Source organism: Monodelphis domestica, chromosome 6, assembly GCF_027887165.1.
Source record: "Monodelphis domestica isolate mMonDom1 chromosome 6, mMonDom1.pri, whole genome shotgun sequence".
NCBI lineage: Eukaryota > Metazoa > Chordata > Mammalia > Didelphimorphia > Didelphidae > Monodelphis > Monodelphis domestica.
Window position 1 is genome coordinate 87933545 of NC_077232.1, and position 21439 is coordinate 87954983.

Consider the following 21439-nt stretch of genomic DNA (forward strand, 5'->3'; position numbering starts at 1 on the left):
CTAATAACTGTCAGCTACTTTTTATGATAGTTGTGCTACTAAAACAATTATACTGCTATCTAGTAGACAAATGAAAGGATGAAGAAAAAGGATAGCCCAATTGAAGTAGGTGTCCCCAACCCCATCATTACTGATGCTTAATGCTTTAGGAATACATTAGAGCAAGAGTTAGGTATGTGTCTGATCTGTACAACTACAACAATGATTTTCTAATCTAAAATAAAATTTCTTGTTAAGGCAGTAGTGAAAAAGCATTATCACAAACCAACTTTTCTGATTTATTTCTTTAAGACTAAGTTTAGATTTGAATATAAACAAAAAACTTGATTATACCCAAATCAATAGCAATTAAAAAGTTCTGTGAAATGTTTTTTCCAAAATTCAGACTCCACATGAAGGTAATTTTTGTTATTTTGCTTAAAGCAATCCTTAAAAATGTCTTCACCTAAATTCCTATAGCTTATAAGAAATTAAGCTGTGCCAAATGAAATTAATCTTTAAAAAATATGCTTTCCAAAAAGATTCCATTCTGTTTGGTTTTTATAAGCCACTATTAATGTTACCAATTATATGAGACTGATAATTGACATAGTAAGAAAAAAAGGCAAGAATGCATAAAAGAGGGGTAGGAAGTGACAATTAGATTCACAATGAGACCAATGAACTTTTAAAGGGAATGATAAAGACATTTTCTTAAAACTATTTGAATTTCTGCAAATTATAGTCCTACTTGGTATCTAACTACAAACCTGACTCTACCAACCAATGATATTTGGAAGAGTACAGTCTGTCAGAGTTGTAAGGGGCCTTAACATTCCTTGAATTATTAGTCAATGAAACTAGAACTTCAGGCAAATTGTGACACTTAGAATATTAGTAGTGCAAAAGAATTTAAACACCAAAGAACACAAGTGACAAAGTTAAGACTACTGAGATGCAGAAATAACAATTAGGTAAGCAAGTAAGCAGTCCAAGGAGTTGAAGAAACTGCTTTTGAAGATAGTTAACTGCTTTGGAGCCTGGAACAAGATTATAAAAACATTAATACCTAAATGACCCAGGTATAGACCTAACCTTCAGGATACTTGGATATTTCCTTGCTTTGACCTCATATAACATTTATTGCCCATTTATATACTTCTGTGCTCTGTTTTTCACATGTATACATCTCTCTGAAATAAGATAAAGTCTTTCACATAATATTTATTTTATAAATCTAATGTCCCTTCCATTAGCTAATCAAATAGATGTTTCATTAAAAAACTTCCTTGATTTGAATTTGAGAGAAAAAATTCCAGGATTAGAGTTATGTTAATTATTGCTGAATACTCAGAGAAATAACTGGAAGAAAGCTGAGAAGTTAATCAAATTTAGTTCATTGCTTTCAGGAAAGTGAATGTCTTGATTCTAAGGTGAAGAATCAAACAACTACAAAATAGAGCTGGCCACGGCTTAATGTTAGGTAGTCTATAAGTATATTACCAAGATGCGATAGAGAACTATTTTCAGTTAATCAAGAAGCATTAACTATGCCTGGCCTACTACTATGTGCCACAGTCATAAACATAAGAGACACAAAGGGAAAAAAGTGAAACAGTCCCTATCTTTAAGCACCTTAAATACTCTGTTTCACATGTGTACATTTATCTGAACTGAGATAAATCCCATTGTTTAATTAATTAATTTAAGCCCTATCCACATACCACCCACACTACTAAAATAGTTAATAGACTTGACTGGGGAAGGAAGGGCAAAAGAAGGAATAACATGTACATATAGAAATAATTTTAGGTAATTGGAAGCCTGGAGGAAGCATTACAAGTTGTAGCTATGGCTAACCAGTTTAGCATTGAACCAAGTTTGAAAAAACTACTAAAGAGTTGCATGTAATGCTTAAAATGTGGCAAATTGTTCACAATCTATTCACTGCAGATTAAAGTAGAAGAATGACTTCAGTCCTTGCATGCCACACTTTTTTTTTTAGCACATTCCAATATCAGTGTGCTTGTTTTCTCCTATGATGGTATATATTGCCCATTCATTCTCAGTGCTTTGTACAATAAGCCCCTAATAACTGTCTGTTGAATTATATTTGAAATGACACCAAAGCCTTTTTCTTCTGTATTTGTATCTAGTCCCATCCTGCCCTAACCTGTACTGCTTTATTTCAGGACCACCTGCACTCTTTCTACTGAAGCTCAATCTGATTTAACTGTGCCATTCCCTCTCTAATGAATTCAGGATTTTTCCTCTTTTTATTTCTGTTCTGTTTTTAACTGGTCCCCCACCTTTATACTGAAATAGGGTTCTCAAAGGGCCTTTTTTTTTTTGAGGATTTGCAATTACTGCAAATGATTGTCACAAATATTCACCTTTTGGTGCCCAAAGAAATTTTGTATAAAGAGAAAGACTGGCAAAGGTAGAAATAAGTAAAGGATATAACAAAGTGTGGAAGAAAGAAGAAGAAAGAAAAGATAAAGAAAATAGATGCCTAACAGGTTGACTAAGCTAATAATAAATTAGAATCTTTCACTGACTCCTAAATGACATTTAATTGCCAGCTCTGAGAATGCAAATACCAAGATAGATGGTTATGCTTTCATAAATAAGAATTCTTACCTGTTCAGTTTCTGCATCTGAATGAAATTGGAACAGAAGGTGTTGTTCATCCTCCTTAGCAGATGGACTGGTAGCAGAACCCATCTATGTCCAGAAGAAATACGCCATAGCCTACTCTAGAATTCTATTACTTAAGAAAGTTTTCAAGGACTGAGTCTAATGACTCTAAATTTGCAAAAAAAGGCACAGCCAAGCCACAAAATCACAAGAAACTGACAACCTACAACTGTTTCCAATGATATCCTAGAAATATATCAAATCTTATAGCAGGATAACCTCTCTTATACAAGATATATCTAAATTAGCATTACAAGGGTAGAATGAGAAGGTTGTCTTCCCTCTCTGGGGCACTAAAATATACAAAAACATGCTAAATACAAATGTCTTACTCCTTAATCATTACAAATGTTTAAAGTTCTGTGCAAACAAGTATGATAGCTAAAATTATATGCATAATGTCTAATTTATACCTATGCATAAAGTAAGACTTCATGGAATCCAGTTTTTAAAAGTAAGTTATCAAGAATGTATAAGAAAATAATTGTTAAATGGAAAACTGAATTTTGATTATGCTCAGAATCTGTCTCTAATGGTTCTAGAACCATGACCACTAAAGGTATGCACTCAAAAGCTGTATTTTTGGCTATTTGTTCATACCACAAATTTTCTCTTAATTTCTACCACCTAAGTAACTTCATAAAAAGATATTTCAATAAGTAGCCTTAATTCTTAGGAGAACATTTCTCAAATGGTTTTACAGAATGAAATATAGGATCCTAATATCCTTTATAGGATTATTATTATAGATTATAAGATTATTCTCCAAAACTAATTAACAGAAACTATTAAATATCTGAACTGAATTATAGGCCTATGAAACACCTTATATTTAAAGATAAAGAAAAAGAAAACACGAAGATTCTTTACATTAAAAACTTAGATGAAAGCTGTCAAATTATGGCTAGAAATAAAGATGTTTGGTGTCAGCTAGGTGGCTTAATGGATTGAGAGCCAAGCCTAGAGAAAGGAGGTCCTACCCTCAAATGTGACCTCAGACCTTTCCTAGCTAAGTGACTAGACAAGTCACTTAACCCCCATTGCCTAGGACTTACCACTCTTCTTCTTGGAACCAATACACAATATTAATTTAAAACCAGAAGGTATGGGTTTATAAAAAAAAAAAAAGATTTTCCTACTGAAGCAAAACAAATGAGATCTAGATCTGTTCTATCTAAATACAGATCCAAATTCAAGTATAAGAGGCACAGCTTTCTTTCCATCTGCACAAATTCTTTTCAGTTAACAATAATGATCAAATGTTACAAATTTGAAAGTCCATGATTGGTCTCTATATTCTTTAATGCTTTAAACTAAGTGAAGTACTAGAAACACTAGTTCAAGCACTAACTACTGTTTTATTCCTGAACTTTATAGCTTAAGATAGTTCTGATAAAAAAAATCTGTGTAAAATTTCTAGATTGGAATTTTGTGATTAAGTTTTGCTAATGTATGTCTGATATAGTTCTATTGTGTGCCAAAATTATTAAACAAGGGGAATTCTAGTTTTCCAAGATGTTTAAGCACATATATTATGCCTTATTTATACCAGAAATAGGAGAAGCTAGTTAATATGATGGGCAGAGCATGTCTCTATCGTGCAGGAATGGGCTGGAAAGAAAGACAAATCATATGAATCACTAGATCATAGGTCACATTATTTTTTAGAAAAGATATTTATCAAAAGTAGGGGAACTATTCTTTTTTTATGACACTAAAAAATAATACTCAAACTAACAAATACCTTATTGTCTATACTTTCAGAGGTGACAAATTGATACTTCACAGCAATTAAATTTCACTAAGAGCTTAAAACCTTTATAAAGGCATTATTTTCACACAAATGAAGTTATAGAATCTAGACATTAAAACTATAAAATATTATTTGAAATTTTTTAAATTATAACTGGACCTTTAATTGTACAGAAGAATCAATCATGAGACTATACAGGCTTCTCTCTAAAACTGACAGGGTAACAAGGATAATAAATTAGTATAATGTTACCATATGTACTATATTTTAAATTCACAATCTCTGATCTCCATTCCATAAGTATACATTTTACAACATAAGCATATTTATTTTTTACATAATTGTAACTTATTCAAATTAAACTTATTCAAAACATTATTGAATGTAAAATAAATCTATAAAACGGATAAAGACCCCAAAATTTGTTAAAGTTGACTACATCAAATATTAGCTATCCTAATCCTCACACTGGGTTCTAAACATGCTTGCCAAAATGATTAAAGAAAATATCAAAATGAAATTTCTACTCCTTCCAAATTCACAAGATCAGACACTGTCAAGTCTTTTAAAATTTTATTACCAATGTTCAGTGAGTGCAATTCAAGAATATTTTTAAGCTAATGAATTTGGCAACTCACTGGCAAGGATGTTTTTCAAATGGTAAGCTGACCCCCAATATAATTCAAGATATACTTTGGTAATATAAAATTATGTCATGCTGTTTTTTAGTATTTATCTAGTTTTTGACGATGCCTAGTTTAGTGAAGAGCTTCCACAAATATATTTTGACTGTCTTGCTGGTTAAAAATGAGAGTCAGAAAAAAAAGTATTGTGAATTTTTAAAATTCAAATTTCAATTAACCATCTAAACATGTAAAAATTCACAGCAAGATAAACTAACTTGTTGATAACAGCTTAATTATTCAGAGAAAAATACACTTCCAAAACACTAAAGTATATCATTTTTCAAATGCATACTCATTTCCATTTATAGATTTCATATTTGAGATATTCAATCAATGAATTAATTGATTAAATTAAACTATTTAGGACACCTATTCATGTTCTTTAAATTAGACAAAGAAAGGTGTATTCATTTTTTCAAGCCATTATAGAGTTTTAAAAAACAATACATGATATACTAAAGGATAATCTAGTAAAAATTAGAAAGTTAATACTTCCCTAAAGCTGATTTTGTAACTGAGGAATGGCTTACTTGAAGTCTATGATTTTTATAGTACCAACAAGAGTTAATTGAGCCTAAAACCAGGGATTATAATCCTTTGTCTGTATTAGAACACCAGACATGTCTACAAGATAGTTTAGAAACTATTGTTTCTCCTGAATAGTTTTATTAATTTTCTACACATTCACATTGTCTTCCTCCTAATATACATATTTCTAGGGTTTTTTTCCATCCTTTATCCTTTTTTTAAACTTTCCTTGACATTTTTTTTTTCAGATTTTAGATACTTAGAAGCCTTTCTTATTGGGAGAGCAGCTTATGTAAGATGAATTTTTTGAGCCTGGGTAATATTTTTGTGAGAATCCCTTTTATACTTTATAAATTGAGCCTAGTACTGGCTTGAATGTATCTTTTCCTAAATAAATGAAAAGACAGCAATTTCTTAAAAAATAGACTGCAAGTAATTTTAAAAAGACATTTAATAATGCTACATTTCAAAATATACATTTAACATTTTATTAATTAGACTATAAACAAAACATGATACATTTTGGAATGGTATGTTATAGTATGAGGGGAAAAACATAAGCAAAATTGAAGCAGTATTGTAAATCAAAAAGCATTTCAAATTTGAAGCATCACTACAAATGTGAGTATAATTAAAATATACCTTGATAGATGCATACTAAAAGAAAAAAGTATCATATGAAAAGATACTACATGACCCAGAAAGTAAAAAAGAAGTTAAAAAAGAGGAAGTGAGGATGAAGAGTGGAGATTGGGTGAAGATTATTAACTATTCAGATGCTGAGAACAAAATAAATTCTATCCCAAAATGCTGCCAATAAAACAGAAAATGTTATCTTTCTTTTACAAAAGATTACCAGTCAAATTCTTTACCATTCAAAATTTTTAATTTTGAGTTCAGAAATGTTAATTGAATAAAAATATTAATTTCATATAGTTCATCTTAAGTTTTAGTACCTAACTTAAAGGTGAATATAAAATTTGACTTAACTTTCAAGAAAGACGTTATTTACCTTAAAATAATTAAGAAATTTATTTTCTTCTAAGGTGATGTGGTAAAGTGGGAAGAGTCCTGGTCATGCAACCATGAAGCCCAAGTTCAAATCATGGTCTGGTACTTACTGTGTAACCTTAAGGAAGTTACTTAACCTCTCTCAGTCTCAGTTTCTTCATCAGTAAAATGATAATAATTTACTACCTCATAGGTTGTGAGAATATAATGCATATGTATAAGGGCTTTGTAACCTTGAATTATTTTATAAAATATAAACTGCTATTATTCTGTAGTTACCAGACTATAATGATGCAAAATGTTTAGAATAAATATGTACAGTTGGGTCATGACTTCCTTGACTGGACTGAATTTGTGAACTGGTACTTTGATAATAACTCTTCTTTCTATCAGCTCAAGCTATACCAACTCAACTAAATCTGTGTTAGAACATAGGATAAATAACCTGAAACTCAAAAGCAAATTGGAAAAAATTTACTTTAGTTGAATAACAATGGGAATTTGTAAAAAAAAAAAAAGTAGTAATTTGAAGTTGGTCTACTTGGTTCAAAACTAGTCTTTGTGATTACTAAAATGAAGAAAGAGCTGATTTGAGAGTTAGAAATGTATGTGTATCAAAATTTTGCCACAAAAATCACAGCAGAATGATAAATGCACTTGACCATTCTTTAAGAGTTCTAGTTCCACCAGCTGTGTGACCCTGGGCAAGTCACTTGACCCCCATTGCCTAGCCCTTACCACTCTTCTGCCTTGGAGCCAATACACAGTATTGACTCCAAGACAGAAGGTATGGGTTTAAAAAAAAAAAAAGAGTTCTAGTTCCAGTTCTGCCACAAACTAGCTGTGTGATTTCCCATTATCTCAATAGGTCTCATTTCTTTCATTTATAAACAGTAGGTTTGAATAAAATCTTGAGATTTTTCTTAGTAAAATATTCCTTAATCATAAGGGTAATTTATATTAATAATTAATTAATACAGACAGTTATTTAACGATATTCAAATTACTAACAAATTCCTCATGAATAAAATACAAATTATTGCCCTTATTACAGTATACTATGAAGAAGAGTATACATGCAAAGCATGTTGACCTACAAGTTTTTTTCCAAGTTAATCTGGTAATTTAATCTTTTATTCACAAAATCATAGGTTAATAGTTCCAACCCCTTCATTTTATAGGTGAGAAAACTGAAGCCCAAGGAAACTGCAATTTAACCAAAGTGATACAAGTAGTAACTATGAGCAGTATCACCTCTATACTCTTCATTTATCAAGTCTTTGGCATCTTCAAAGCCTCTTCCCTTAAAGATAGTTCCATCTAGATATTCTGCTCAAAATAATTTGATTTACTCAATCCTAAACTGTTTCTCCCTCTCAAGTTTCCCTGTCACATGCCTATTAACTCATTCGACAAGCAGATATTAAAAGCCTAATAGGTAGATATTAGGCACTGTGCTAGGTGCAAGCGACACAAAAACAAATTTAAAATAGACTCTGTCTTCAAGGAGGTCACATTCTTTGTACAATCATTTTTCCAGCTTCCAAGATTAAAAAAAAAAAAACCTCTTGCAATGATTCTTTCTTCATATTCTGGATCTAATATCTTACAAAGTTTTGTCACCCTTCAACAAGTGGGTAGTGTCTCTGATTCACTCTATTCTCCATAGTCAATTGTGTCCCATTTTCTCTAATCTGCATTATAAGAGCCTTTTAACTATCTGCTCTCCCTACCTCTGGTCTTTCTGATCTGTAATAGATCCTGTCAGACATTTCTGAAAACATTCTTTTTAGTATGTTGCTCTATCCAAAGCTTAACTATATCAAGTTAAAACTCCTTGGTCAGGATGAGGCTCTCTAAAATCTAAACTCACTTTCTCATTATCTCCATTTTTTCATTTCTCAGTTCTAGAACATGCTTTAGTATTGCCAAACTCTATGCTTTATTTTTGTCTTGGTATCTCCAGAATCTGGTACACTGTCAGGAACATAAGAGAAGTTAAATAAAAGTTGTTGATCTGTTTCTCTTTCTTAAAAATATTCTTTCTGTTGTCTTCCACTTTCTAAATCCTACCTGCTCTTCTTAGGCCAGTTCTTCTAAGAACTTTCCTTGACTGCTCTGGCTCACACTCATCTTCTCCATTTTTCTACTGCTCTTAACACCACAGAGCAATATACTCTATCGTTCTCCTTTTCCTATATGTGACAATGATTAGCACAGAGCACATAGTAGGTGCTTAATAAAGGTTTATTCAATTAAAATCTTAGTTGTGTTTTCCAGAATAAAACTTTAAGTTTCTTCAGAGCAAGAACCACAACTAATAGTTTTATATTCTCCACAGCACTTTAAACAATGCTATCTACACAGTAGCTGCTCAGTATGTGATGACTGATAGAAAAAGAAAAGACCTTTTATGATATCCCAATGTAATCAAAGTCAACAGTTATTCCTATCCCTTTCAAAGGGAAGAGCTAATTAGCAATGCAGGGTCTAAATGTCAAAATTCACTGAAGTGACTAAATCTTGCTTTGGTACTCATTTAAAAATAAAGAGAAAAAATATGATTCAAAATTTAAAAATGAAAGTCTTGAAAATTATTCAAAAGTCCTAATCATGCACAATATAAAAAAAATTTTCTTTAAAAAGTGGCTAGATGTTAGACATGAAAATCACTGATAATTACAAAAAACAAAAATGACTATCTTAAAGAGAGAAATGATTGTTTATTAACAGGGGAAAGCAGTAAGATCACCAATCAGAGCAAAGATAAACAATAATAGTAAATTAGAAGAAAAAATATGGATGGTAAGACTGTAAAGACTGTAAAAAAAAGACTGTAAAAAATAATGCCAACTTCAGAAAAATGGGAAACACATAAATGTAAAGTCATTGATTCTATGTATCACCAATTTTAAAGATTTAAGTTTCACAATTAGGAGATGATAAAGCCAAGAAACTGCCTTAGCCAGATAAAGTTGATCTCTTAGGTGAGGAAAGGAGACCAAGGCAACTCCCATTGAGAGTAAAGATCATCTTCAAAACACCTTTTATGAAGTAAAGGAGATAACAAGCCTGAAACTTGGCATGAGAGTCAACTAACAATCCTCCTAAGAACATTAACCCACAAAACTGGAAGGATATCAACAAAAGAAAATAAAATAAGAAAACATTTGCCAGTATTTCAATATAGATCTGTTCTCATTAAGAATAGTAAAACAGACACATTTAGAATCTTAACTTAGAGGGTTAGAGTATGAGCTCTTTAAGAGCAGACTGTTTCACTTTTATCATTGAAACTCAGTGCCTAGCACAGACAGGTGAGGGGCTTAATGCTTAAGTTGTTTTAAGAGGAAAGGGAAACATTACTTTAAAAAGTATGGTCAGGAAGATTAAGCTGGAATTGACCAAATATACATAGAAGAAATCTGTGCTACAACTAAGCAATTTAAAATTCATTTAGGTTTTCAAAGAGCATAATGCCAAAATAATATAAAAGATACATATGTTACTGTGTAAAAAAAAATCTGTAAAAACATATGATAGTGTGTAAAAATGTTTAAAAAACCCATTTGTAATCATTAAACCACATGTTTATGTATCTCTATAAAATCTTTATGATAATAATCTACACCTGCATCAAGATTACCCTTGGAAAATATAAGAAAAGGATAGACTGTATTTCACAAACTCTCTATAAGAGATCACATTATTACATTCATCTAACTGAGAGGGGGTAAATATAAGATGCCATTGTGATAACTTTGTTTTTCTAGTATCAAAAAAAATCCCAAAACTATAGAACCGAGTTGAACAAAGTTTCTCTTCCACTATTAAAATCAGGAAAGATTCTTTCATAGAGGTAGTAACCCGATTTACTGAATAGATAATAATTTAATTAATATCAACCAAAGCATAAAACAGGAAAGCACAAGCTCACCAAATGTGATGTTATGGAAGATGATGTCCTGCTCAGATTCCAAATGGAAGATGGTAAGGTTCTTCAGATACTCCAGTTTGCAGATGACATTGTACTGAATGCATCAAGCCTCAGAACACTATAGACCTCCTCAATGAGACCCACAGCCATTCAAAAAAATCACAATGGTTCCTTAAAAAAAAAAATAAAACCATGGTCCAGGCATCACTAAGATTCCTAAATCCAGAGAGTGTAACCTAAAGATTCTAAAGTTTATTACATTAAAAAAAATTAAATGGCATATGCAAAAATAATACCTTAACCTCCTTTAGAAAACTAAATTTTATTTAAGTGGTTAAACAGTCTCCACAAATAAAAATGCTAAAATCACACTCAAATTTAGTCGTGAAACCCTAGGGAAGTTCTTAGAACCGTGGCAAAATGCTATTTCTTCTTAACACCTTTGATGTAATGGTAAATGGAAACACAATCATAAAAAATGAAAGGTGGGTCTCACACTATTCCTCAGTATACAATCACCTTTTTTTCCAACCATCTATTTAAGAAAAAAGCCCTTCATGGTAAAACTTTTGCCTATATTAGGTCAATCAAAAGCAGCAACAGTTATTGGGTCAGTACCACTATTAATATAAAGGCATGCCCTCAGAAAAAAATAGCCACAGAAAAGTCAAAATGTATTTTTAATATAAATTCAACAAAATGCCAGATTATTCCTTAAAAGTGATACTTCTCTCTCCCATAAAAGAAATAGCCTGGAGTACTTTCCGATCAAAGTATTTGTATCTCTGGACTGAATACTCAGCAAATGTGAAGCTGTAGTCACGAAGGATTCCAGAGAACATCAATTTAAGTGCTATACTCTGAATTTAATTAAATGAAAATAGCATTTATCTGATATTACTACTACCTTCTAAATACTTCAAATTAACACAAAAATCATAGCAACACTATTCTCTAATAATAAATTTTCATTTTTTGTGGTGTCTGATGTATCATCATGGTGTCTCTTACAAACAGAAAAATACTTCTCGACTCTTTGTAAAACCAAATTTTAAAATATCTTTTGCTCATTTTAGATAAAGATCTTCTCAATTAAAATGATAGTTCATGTTCTCAATTCAGAAAGCAAAAGTAATGACTAGACAAGTTATCCTTTAAGGAAACAGGACATACATTAGACCATAGACTACAATAAGAATTACAAAAAATTAATGTCAGGCTAGGTAGAATGAGTAAAGCAAACTTACATGCTAACCAAAAAAAAAAAAGTACCAAAGATGAAAAACAAGTTTTAAATTGAATGGAAGGATATCCCAAACATCATTTTCAGACCTTTGACTTTTGTAATGGTGTATGGGTTGTATCTGTCCTACAAATCTTAGTAGTGGTTAAGGGTAATATGAGATAAGTATAATTAGTCTAAGTACAGATCAAACATATATTACCTAATAAATAAAACATCCCTTCTATACTCTGGATTGATAATGACCTTATCTTTGTTCTTCATCCATGACACTCCACTTCTCATCTCTGTAACTTTAAATTAGCCATTTCCCTATGTTCAGAAAGCACTCTCTCCCTACCATTGCTTCAAAGAACCTCCCTCTTCCTTCCAAGATGCAGCTCAAGCATCACCTTCTTCATGAAATATCTGCTAGATATCCCTCTCAAAATATCAAAGTGGTATTTAATTGCTTTGCATTTATTTTGTTTATACTTTATGTATACTTGTCTTCCCCCATTAGAACATAAGCTCCTTTTAAGTAATCTGTCAGTCAACAATAATTTATTAAGCTCCTACTACATACCAAACAATATGCTAATTGCTGGGGATACAAAAAAGGTAAAAAAAAAATCCTGGCTTTGAAGTCTCCTGGGGGGAGACAACATGCCAACAAATATGTACAAATAGTTCTATATAAGATAAATTGGAGATCATCAACAGATGGAAAGAATTGGAATAAGGGGGGGGGGGCAAGAAAGTTGTCTTATAGGAGACACAATTTTATCTAGGACTTGAGAGAAGCCAAGATGAGGAGGAAGAGAATTCAAGGCATGCAAGTCAGTGAAAATATTCAGGGAAGGAGATGGAGGTTTTTCTCATTTGAGGAACACTAAAGAGGTGAGGTTTTGAAGGGAGAGATAATGAATTTAGTTTTGGGCACACTGAATTTAAGATGCCCATGGGACATTCAGGTTGGGGTTCCTAAAAGGCAGCTGGAGATTCAAGACTGGAATTCAGCAGAGAAGTTAGGGTTGGATAAGGAAATCTGAGAATCATCAGCCCAGAAATGATAACTGAATTGAAAGAAACTAATGAGATCAACAACTGAAATAGTATACAGAGAGAAGTTTGAACAACCAATGTTAGTGTGCATGCTCTGGATAAATGTATAGCAAAAAGAGCCTGAGACAGGGTGGGTAGAGAAGAAGAAAACCAGGGGAGAGTAGTGTCACTAAAACCTAAAGAGAAGATAGTTTCAAAGAAAAGGTGATAGTGTCAAAGGTGGAAAAGATGTCAAGAAGGATAGGATTGATTAAGAAAGCACCATTAGACTGGTCAATTAAGAAATTATTAACAATATTGGAGAGAGCAGTTGAATGTGAATGATGAGATCTGAAGATAGACTATAAACAATTAAGAAAAGTGAGAGGAAAGGAAGTGGAGACATCAATTGCAGATGGCCTTCTCAAGGAGTTTAGCCACAAATTGGAAGAGAATTACAGGACAATAGCTACCAGGAATGGATGCACCAAAGGAGAGTTTTTTCAAGAATAGTAAAATATGGGAATATTTGCAGGCAGCAGAGTAGCAGTCAGAAGCCCAGTAGTGACACAAGATAAATGAAAGTAGGGATAATTTTGGGGAGGAGGGGGACAGATTCTGTTGGAGAAGACAAGCTAGAATGGGATTACTTGGGCATTTGAGGGATTTGCCTTATCAAGGAAAAAGGCTCCCTTTGTATGTGAGAAATGGGTGAAAGTGGAGATAGTAGAAAAAGGTATCTGGGAGATGTGAGATTAGGAGAAAGGAAAGAGTTCTTAGTAAATTACTTCAATTTTTCAATAAAATATCAGGCAAGATTCTCAGTCAAGAGAGGAGGGAGAGAGGAGGTCTAGGAGTTTTGAAGACAGGTGAAAAGGTTTGGAAAAGTTGATATGTTGAATGAAATATTTAGTTCATTTTAATGAAATGTATAAAAAGACTGCCTTGCTGTCATGAGGGTCCAATTTGAGATTAAGTAACATAAATTTGTTACCTAATATAACATTATATAGGCAACAAAATTATGGCATTGTTTCATTCATTATTTTTGTATCCCTATTGTCTACAATAGTACCTGGCACATTGCAGAATTTAAATACTTATTGATTGACTAATAATAATACTAACAGCTGACATTTCAGCTTTAGCACTTCATAGATATTATCTCATTACCTAATAACCCTAGGAAGTAGGGGTAGAGAAAGGAATAAGCATTTACATAGCATCTATAATTGACCAGGCGCTGTCCTAAGTGCTTTACAAATATTTCATCTGATCCTACACAACCTGTTTTCTTGTGTATCTGAAAGACTTGCTGTTGCTAGGTATAGGTAGTAGGTATCATAGATCCTGCTATACATTTTGGTAAAACACACATGGAAAGAGGTAGCATATATAACTTTTAGATATTTTTTATATTGACATGCGCTTAAATAATGATTTACCATTTTAAAAAATCACATCTTGTCCAAAGTAAGGGCCATTCCATAAAAATTAGTCAAATATTTTTTACCCTGCACATCTTCAGTATTCAATTTGAATTTACAAAAAGCAACACTATAATTCTGCAGATCAGCATGGTTCACTTCAGAAGCAATTCCAATTCCCTGAGTCTTTGTGACAAAGTCTAATCATCTTTACATTGAACATGGTTAGTGCCTTGACATTATATCAGTCTATCTTTTAAAATGGATGGACCACTTTCTTTTTGAACTCATAATTTTATCCCCTTTTGCATGAGGCACTTAATCTTGCCAACATCCATGATCCCCTTTCCAATGCATTTAGCACAGTCCCTGGCATAGAATGGGTGCTCAATAAATGCTTATTTTGGGCCATGGCTGTCCTCCATTCCTGGAATGCATTCCCCCTTCATCTCTTCTTCTTTCAGGTTTCCTTTAAGACAGGTCAAGTGCTTCATCTTCTGCATGAACTCCTCAGTTGCTAATGCCATTCCCTTCAAGGTTACTTTGCATGTTTTTCTGTAACTATACACATGCATCTTCTTCCCCTTCCCATTACCCTACCCTAGTCCCAGCACCTTAAAATGTAAAGCTCCTTAAAGGCAAAAACATTTTTCTCTTTATGTGGTACAATGGATAGAGTGCCAGGCCTGAAGACAGAAAGACTCAAATTCGACCTCAGATGCTTAAATTAGCTGTGTTACTCTGGGCAAGTCACTTAACCTTATTTGCCTCAGGGCAAGTCACTTAACCTTATTTGCCTCAGTTTTCTCATCTGTAAGATAAGCTGGAGAAGGAAATGGCAAGCCACTTCAATATTTCTGTCAATAAAATCTCAAATAGAGACATGAAGAGTTAAGACATCACTTAAAACAACTAAGTAATGAATTTTTCTCTTTTGTCTTTGTATCCCCAGTACCTGTCATAATACCTGGCAGAATATTGAGTAAATGCTAGATGACTAACTGAAAATAAGGTATCAGAGTACATCCCAAGTATTCTTTCATTTATATTTATATTCAATACTTCAAGTATTTGTGATTTCACATATACCTCTACTAAAATGGGTTAACTGGTCTTCCTATTCTGATATCAGCATATCAAAACCCTTCTAACCAACTGTTGAGAGTTACTGTAGCTGAAAAATTCATCTTCAAACTTGGTGAGATGAGTCCTTGGCCAAAAGGCTACCACTAGGCCTAGATGCCTTTCCAGGGTGGAGGAAACTGCCAAAGTTTGAGCCACACATTTGGCAAAGCCATTGAGAACTCATCTGAGCATCTACTTTTTATACATAGATTATACTAAGCAACAAACCTTTTATGAAGGCATTTTAGAGCTAGAAGGAGCCTTAAAGAACTGAGTCCAAACTCCTCTTTTTTAGAACAAGAAACTAAAAAGGAAAAAAATGCCAAAGAAATTATCTGGCTCAAGAAAAAAAAATGGTAACAAGCTTTTTCTTAAGGGGAATTTCCAACTCCAAGCAGTTTTGTTACTGTTCCTGGAAAGTACCCAACTATTGCCCTACCTCACCTCATCTCCTAAATCTAATGTTGTAACTTTGCATAGTTCTGAGGTCCCTAAATAGAGGAAGAAACCATCAATTGTCCCAGAAAACTCTATATAGATTGACTCTAAAGTTTACTTTTCCTTTCCTCAAGGAATTCTCATCTTATCAAAAAAAGTCTCAATTCATCTAATAAAACTCAGAAATCAAGTCATCCCTCCAGAGAAGAGGCATACTATTTGAGTAAATCAAATGAAATCTATTGGGAAATTATAGGTTGAAGCAAGTTCCCTAGAATAAATGCACTTTTGGTTCCAGGAATTATCTCTCAAAGATATCATTTCCAGATGCTCAAAGAGTTCAGTGCCACTGATTAGCCATTGAAAGCATAAAGTTAGCTACATAAAGAAAGACCAAGAAGCATAAGACTAGCCATAGAAAAGAGTGAGAACTTCCAGCAATGCCAGACAAATAAAACTGGTACATGGAAATAAGAAATATGCAAAATTGTTCAAGGAAACAGGTATGCTGAATGAAGAAGAGAACACTAAAAGGTGACCTGATAGCTATCCTTAAATATTTGAAAGGTTGCCAGATAAGAGTAAAAGAATTGTCCAATGTTGTTCCTCAAAAGCTTTGTTTTCATTTACATAAAAAATCTAGGGGTAAAAAGTAAAAGAAAATATTTTGGCTTAACATAAGAAAAGGTTTACACAGAAAATACTGGTTTAAGGGGGTGAGGGAACCTAGGTTCCCTTTTGCTGGAAATGTTAGGCCAGAGTTATCTGTCAGAGGCACTAGAAAAGGAATCTCAATGAAGTTTTGCTGGATCACCTCAAAAATTGGTTTTAACATTAAAATCTATGCTTCTTGCTAACTATAGTGGTTTAGATGCTTCCTCCTTCATAACATTTTCAAATACATAGAAGAAGGTTGAACATCATATACTACCCATAGGAAAGAATCCTTCCTCTTTGAAACTTGCATTTTGGGAAATATAACAAATTTTTCTTTGATAATTCAGGAGGAGACAGTATTTCAATGCCACTATTATGATTATCTTACAAACTAAAAAAAAAAACACAATCAAATTTTCTACTTTTAATGTTAAAAACAAAAATAGCATGAAATCCCAAATACTATATCTACTCATTTAATTACTTCCTTTTCATACTTTAGCAATCTCCATGTGGTCTGACTAGAATTTAATTCAGCAAATAATCATTAAGTATCTAATATCTAATAATAATTAAGTAGTTAATAAGTATTTAATAATATGAAAGGCTACTAATGATAGATATTAAGAAAAAATACAGCCTCTATCCACATGGAACTTATTTTAACATATGGGAAAAAACAATATGCTACAAATAAATAAATAGGTAGATAAATTCATAGTGAGTTGGAAAGGGAGACTACTAAAAAAGAGGGTAACGATACAAAGTAAGGATCAGGAAAAGTTTCACAGGTGGAAAAGTGGCACCAGAACTAAACTTGAAAAAAAGGCAAAAAATATGAGAGGCAAGGATAAGAAACACATACATTCCAGGCATTGGTGGATAGTTTGTAAAAACGCTAAGGAACAGGAAATGGAATGTCAAGTTCACGGAACAACTAATAACATGGTTGCATGGAATGTAAAGTGGGTAAAAGGGAGTAATGTGAAGTAAGGCTGGAAAAATAAGTTGAACTAGGCTATGGAGTTTGTGTTTTTTTCCTTTGGAGGCCACAAGGAACCACTGAAGATTTTTGAGTAAAGGAATGATGTGGTTAGATTGATATCTTGGAACAATTATTTTAGTAGCTGTATGAAAGAAGACTGCAGAAGAAAGAGACTTAAAGCTTTAAGAACAGATGAGAAGTAATGAAAAAAATCCAAAAGAGAGAAGATGAGGGCCTGAGAATAAAATAATGAAGACAGATTCAAGATGTCATGGAGGTAAAATCAGTAAGAGCTGGTAACTAATTAGTTATGGTGGAAAATTAGAAATGAGAGGCAAAATGAAAAGTCAAGGATACCTCCAAGATTGTAAACCTTGAAAAACTGTTACCAGTATGAGAGCACCAAATTTTTCAGGGGGTAAGGGTTTGCAGGACTGGCAATATACCCATAATATGACAGACTCAATAACCAGCTCCTGTAATTAATCCTCCCATAGCCTCTAAGTATAGGTATCTTTACATGCGAGGAAACCTTGTCCAGCTTTCAGTTTCCAATTGAATTATTCTGACATTGATTGTGTGTGTGTGTGTAGGTGAGAGAGCACATGTACATATGTGCTCATATATATATGCATGTATACGTGTTGCACATGAAGTATCCTCTGGACTTTTTTTTCTACAGTCATAGAATGTAAAAGAATATTAGACTTCAATATTGTCTCACATCTCTTAGAAATAAATGCTCAAGTAGAAATTGACTTGGGTTAAAAGTCAGAAACCATAAGCTTGAATTTTAATACTTAGTACTAGTAAGACCTTAGATAAGCCACTTAACCTCTTTAGTTGTTAATTTCCTCATTTGTAAAAGGATTGTACTTGATTATGCTTAAGGTCTTTTCTAGTTCTAAGTCTAGAATACTTCATAGCTTCATAAACATCTTCCTAATGCTTCCTTTTCTCACTCCCATTCTTATAAAAAATTCAGATCCATAAATAAACTAAGCATACAAGAGTGAGCTCTTTATGTAAATGTCCAACAATCCTCTCCCTCTTCTAGACTATAAATGCCTTGATGGCAGGGAGGCAGGCATACTTATTTTTGGGAGCCCTAGTGATTTACCCAGAATTGGTACTTGAACACTTACTGCCTAAGTTTCAATAATTTGTTAAAAAATTATAATTCAGTTTGTCCCCTTTCAACTGAGTAGTCCCTGACAGAATTCATACTCATGGTGCTTGCAATATAATAGGGAGATAAGAATAAACATAAATAAGTAAAAAAAACTATAACAGTAAGAATGAGGAGCTGGCAATCCCACAACCTTTGCCAGAAAACATGATACTTGTGACTAGAAGAGAGATAGGTGACTAGATTTCCCCTTTCCATCATTCCAGCTTGTGCCAAAATGCTAGATATTACATGAAGCATCTTTAATTTTTCCCCTTGATACCTTCCCAAGCACAGCAAGTTTCACTCAAACTTTTGTTGACATCAACATTACTACTTCATTACAGGGAAAAAAAAGTTATGTTCAGAAACCTTTGGGGGTGGTAGGGGAGGCAAGAGGAGAGGGAAGAAGAGAGGAGAAAAAAAATCAAATTTAAGGGGATAAATACTAGTATGAGTAACAACCCTGGCTTTTTCTTAGAATTCCTCACACTTCCACATCAGGAGGCATTCTGACCACATCATAACTAAAGAGTATGCCATTATCAAGTAATATTAAGCATCCACTTGTACACAAAACCTAAATCTTTATTCAACTGAGTTATTTTAGTTTAAGAGTTACAATGAATTAGTCATCTTTGCACTGCTGACTTATCTATGGTGATCTGGTTTATTTAATTCAGCTTTATTAGGTAGATTCCTTCATCTGAAATATAATCCTATGAATATTTAGCTGTTTTTCTAGAGCTGTAAACTCTCAATTATCTACAATAATAGAATGTAGTTGTATTGCAATAAACATTAATAGTCCAAAAGCCCCCCTTTCCTTACACATTCCAACTCAACTCTTTAAAACAGTTGTTATTAACAAACTGCAAACAGGTTATGTACCGCTAATGAGAAACCAAATAAAAGTTTAGCATATGAATAAAAATTTAAAGCTTAGATAATCTTGAAAATGAATAGCCAATCCCTGATATTCATTAGTGTGTTATAAGAATTTTAAAACTGCTCTGGAAAATGTGAAATTTCTCATTTTACATATAAAGTCCCAGGTTAAAACAAATTCTTAGGGCTTCTACAAATACTGTTATTCTGTTGACTACTGGGAGCTAGATGGCTTATTACTTCAATCTTTGGTACAAAAGACAGTAGAACTAAATAGATTTGCCAAGAGGGGTAAAACAATAAACATATAATTGACACATTTATTACTGTATCTCCCAGTATACATTATTATATACATATCTTCCTTTAGTGTAGGGATCCCCTATTTTGTTCTTTTTAAAAAGCAACTTGATATTTTTTTTAAGTTTCTCTGTAGATGAGTTTATTAACCAATGAGAATAAGAAACAAATAGTTTCAAGGTCAGAAATATCAGGCTTTAAAGTCTCCCTCTGAAAAATACTTTCTGGAGTGATGCTGGGGTAAGACATTTCACTCCTAAAGCTCTAGGTCAGTGGTGTTAAAATTCAGATAGAAATAGGAGCCACTAATTTGTATATATGGATGCCTGTGGGCAGCAAAACAATAGTTTAAAACCGTGTTTTATCTATGTTTTGTTGCATTTTTATTTTGTTAACCACTTCCCAATTACATTAAATTTTTGTTGTTTGTTTTAAAAAAAAAACTTTTATCTTCTGTCTTAGAATCAACGTGATGTATTGGTTCTAAGGCAGAAGAACAGTAAGGGGGTTAAGTGACTTGCCCAGGTTCACACAGCTAGGACGCATATAAGGTCAGAGTTTAATCCAGGGCCCCTGTTTCCAGGCCTAGCTTTCTATCCACAAAGCCATCTAGCTGTCCCCTTCCAATTACATTTTAATCTGATTCATATGGACTCTTGAGTATAGTGTAGCTGGCCACATTCAGTCTTTTTAATACCTCTGCTCCAGGCAATTCTCTAAAGTTTATAAATTGTAGAGGAGGCACTGATGTGCATTGACAAAGAGACTTCTCTTACCAGAGTTCCTTGAACAGTTGACATAACATAACCAATTTTCTCTCAATGCCTCCCACAATTCACTACCACATATAACAGTTTAAGAATGTACTACCCATCTTATTTTCATCTTCTAGATAGTCTCATAGTGGCAGTGGATAGAAGACTTGTGACATCTAACCATGGTTCTTACACAGTAGCAGAGGAAGCAAAAAAAGCTTTGCCGAAGAAAGATGTTTTCAGTATTATTTCCTCTAAAAATCTACCTATTTTCAAAGGAAATAATGGTAAAGTATGCAACCAAAAGTGAATAACAATATTTCAATTACCCTGCAAATAAGCAATTAAGAAAAAATCATATAAAGGTTCAAGGTGAAAAAGCTGTCAAAAAACTCAAAATTCACACTTGCCTGAAATTTTGTTAGCAAAGTAAAGTAAAATTTTATCAAATCCTATTTTTCCATAGGTATGTCCATCTTTGAATGATTAGATGAGCCATAACACAAATTTATTAGATTATTTGGAGTCAGACAAAAACAGGCCAAAAAACCAAAATACCTACTTGTTACTGCTTTTTACACATTAGAACAAAACTTTACTTGAAATGAAGAAATGGAAGTTTAAAAATATTTAACAATACCCCCCAAAAAAGTCAAAGTGCCAGAAACAAAAGCATCTATATAATAGTATTTTAATGTGATCTCTATAGGAGATTTTTTTTAAGCCTTTACTTTTCATCTTAAAATCAATAAAAAGTATGGGTACCAAGGCAGAAAAATGGTAAGGGTTAGGCAACTGTGGTTAAGCAACTTGCCCAGAGTCATCTGAGGTCATATTTG

General features: G+C 32.8%; 1 protein-coding gene across 9 annotated transcripts in view; it reads right to left on the reverse strand.

Moving 5' to 3' along the window:
- Positions 1-21439, reverse strand: part of KIAA0232 (KIAA0232 ortholog) — a 105957-nt gene that overhangs the window by 80933 nt on the left and 3585 nt on the right. For 5 of the 9 annotated variants that reach the window (XM_007496767.3, XM_007496766.3, XM_056802403.1 and 2 more), the window contains exon 2: positions 10592-10762. The exons of the other annotated variants lie outside the window; for them this stretch is intronic. The gene's annotated coding sequence lies outside the window, so the exon portion shown is untranslated. The remainder of the gene's footprint in view (positions 1-10591; positions 10763-21439) is intronic. 9 annotated transcript variants of the gene reach the window in all.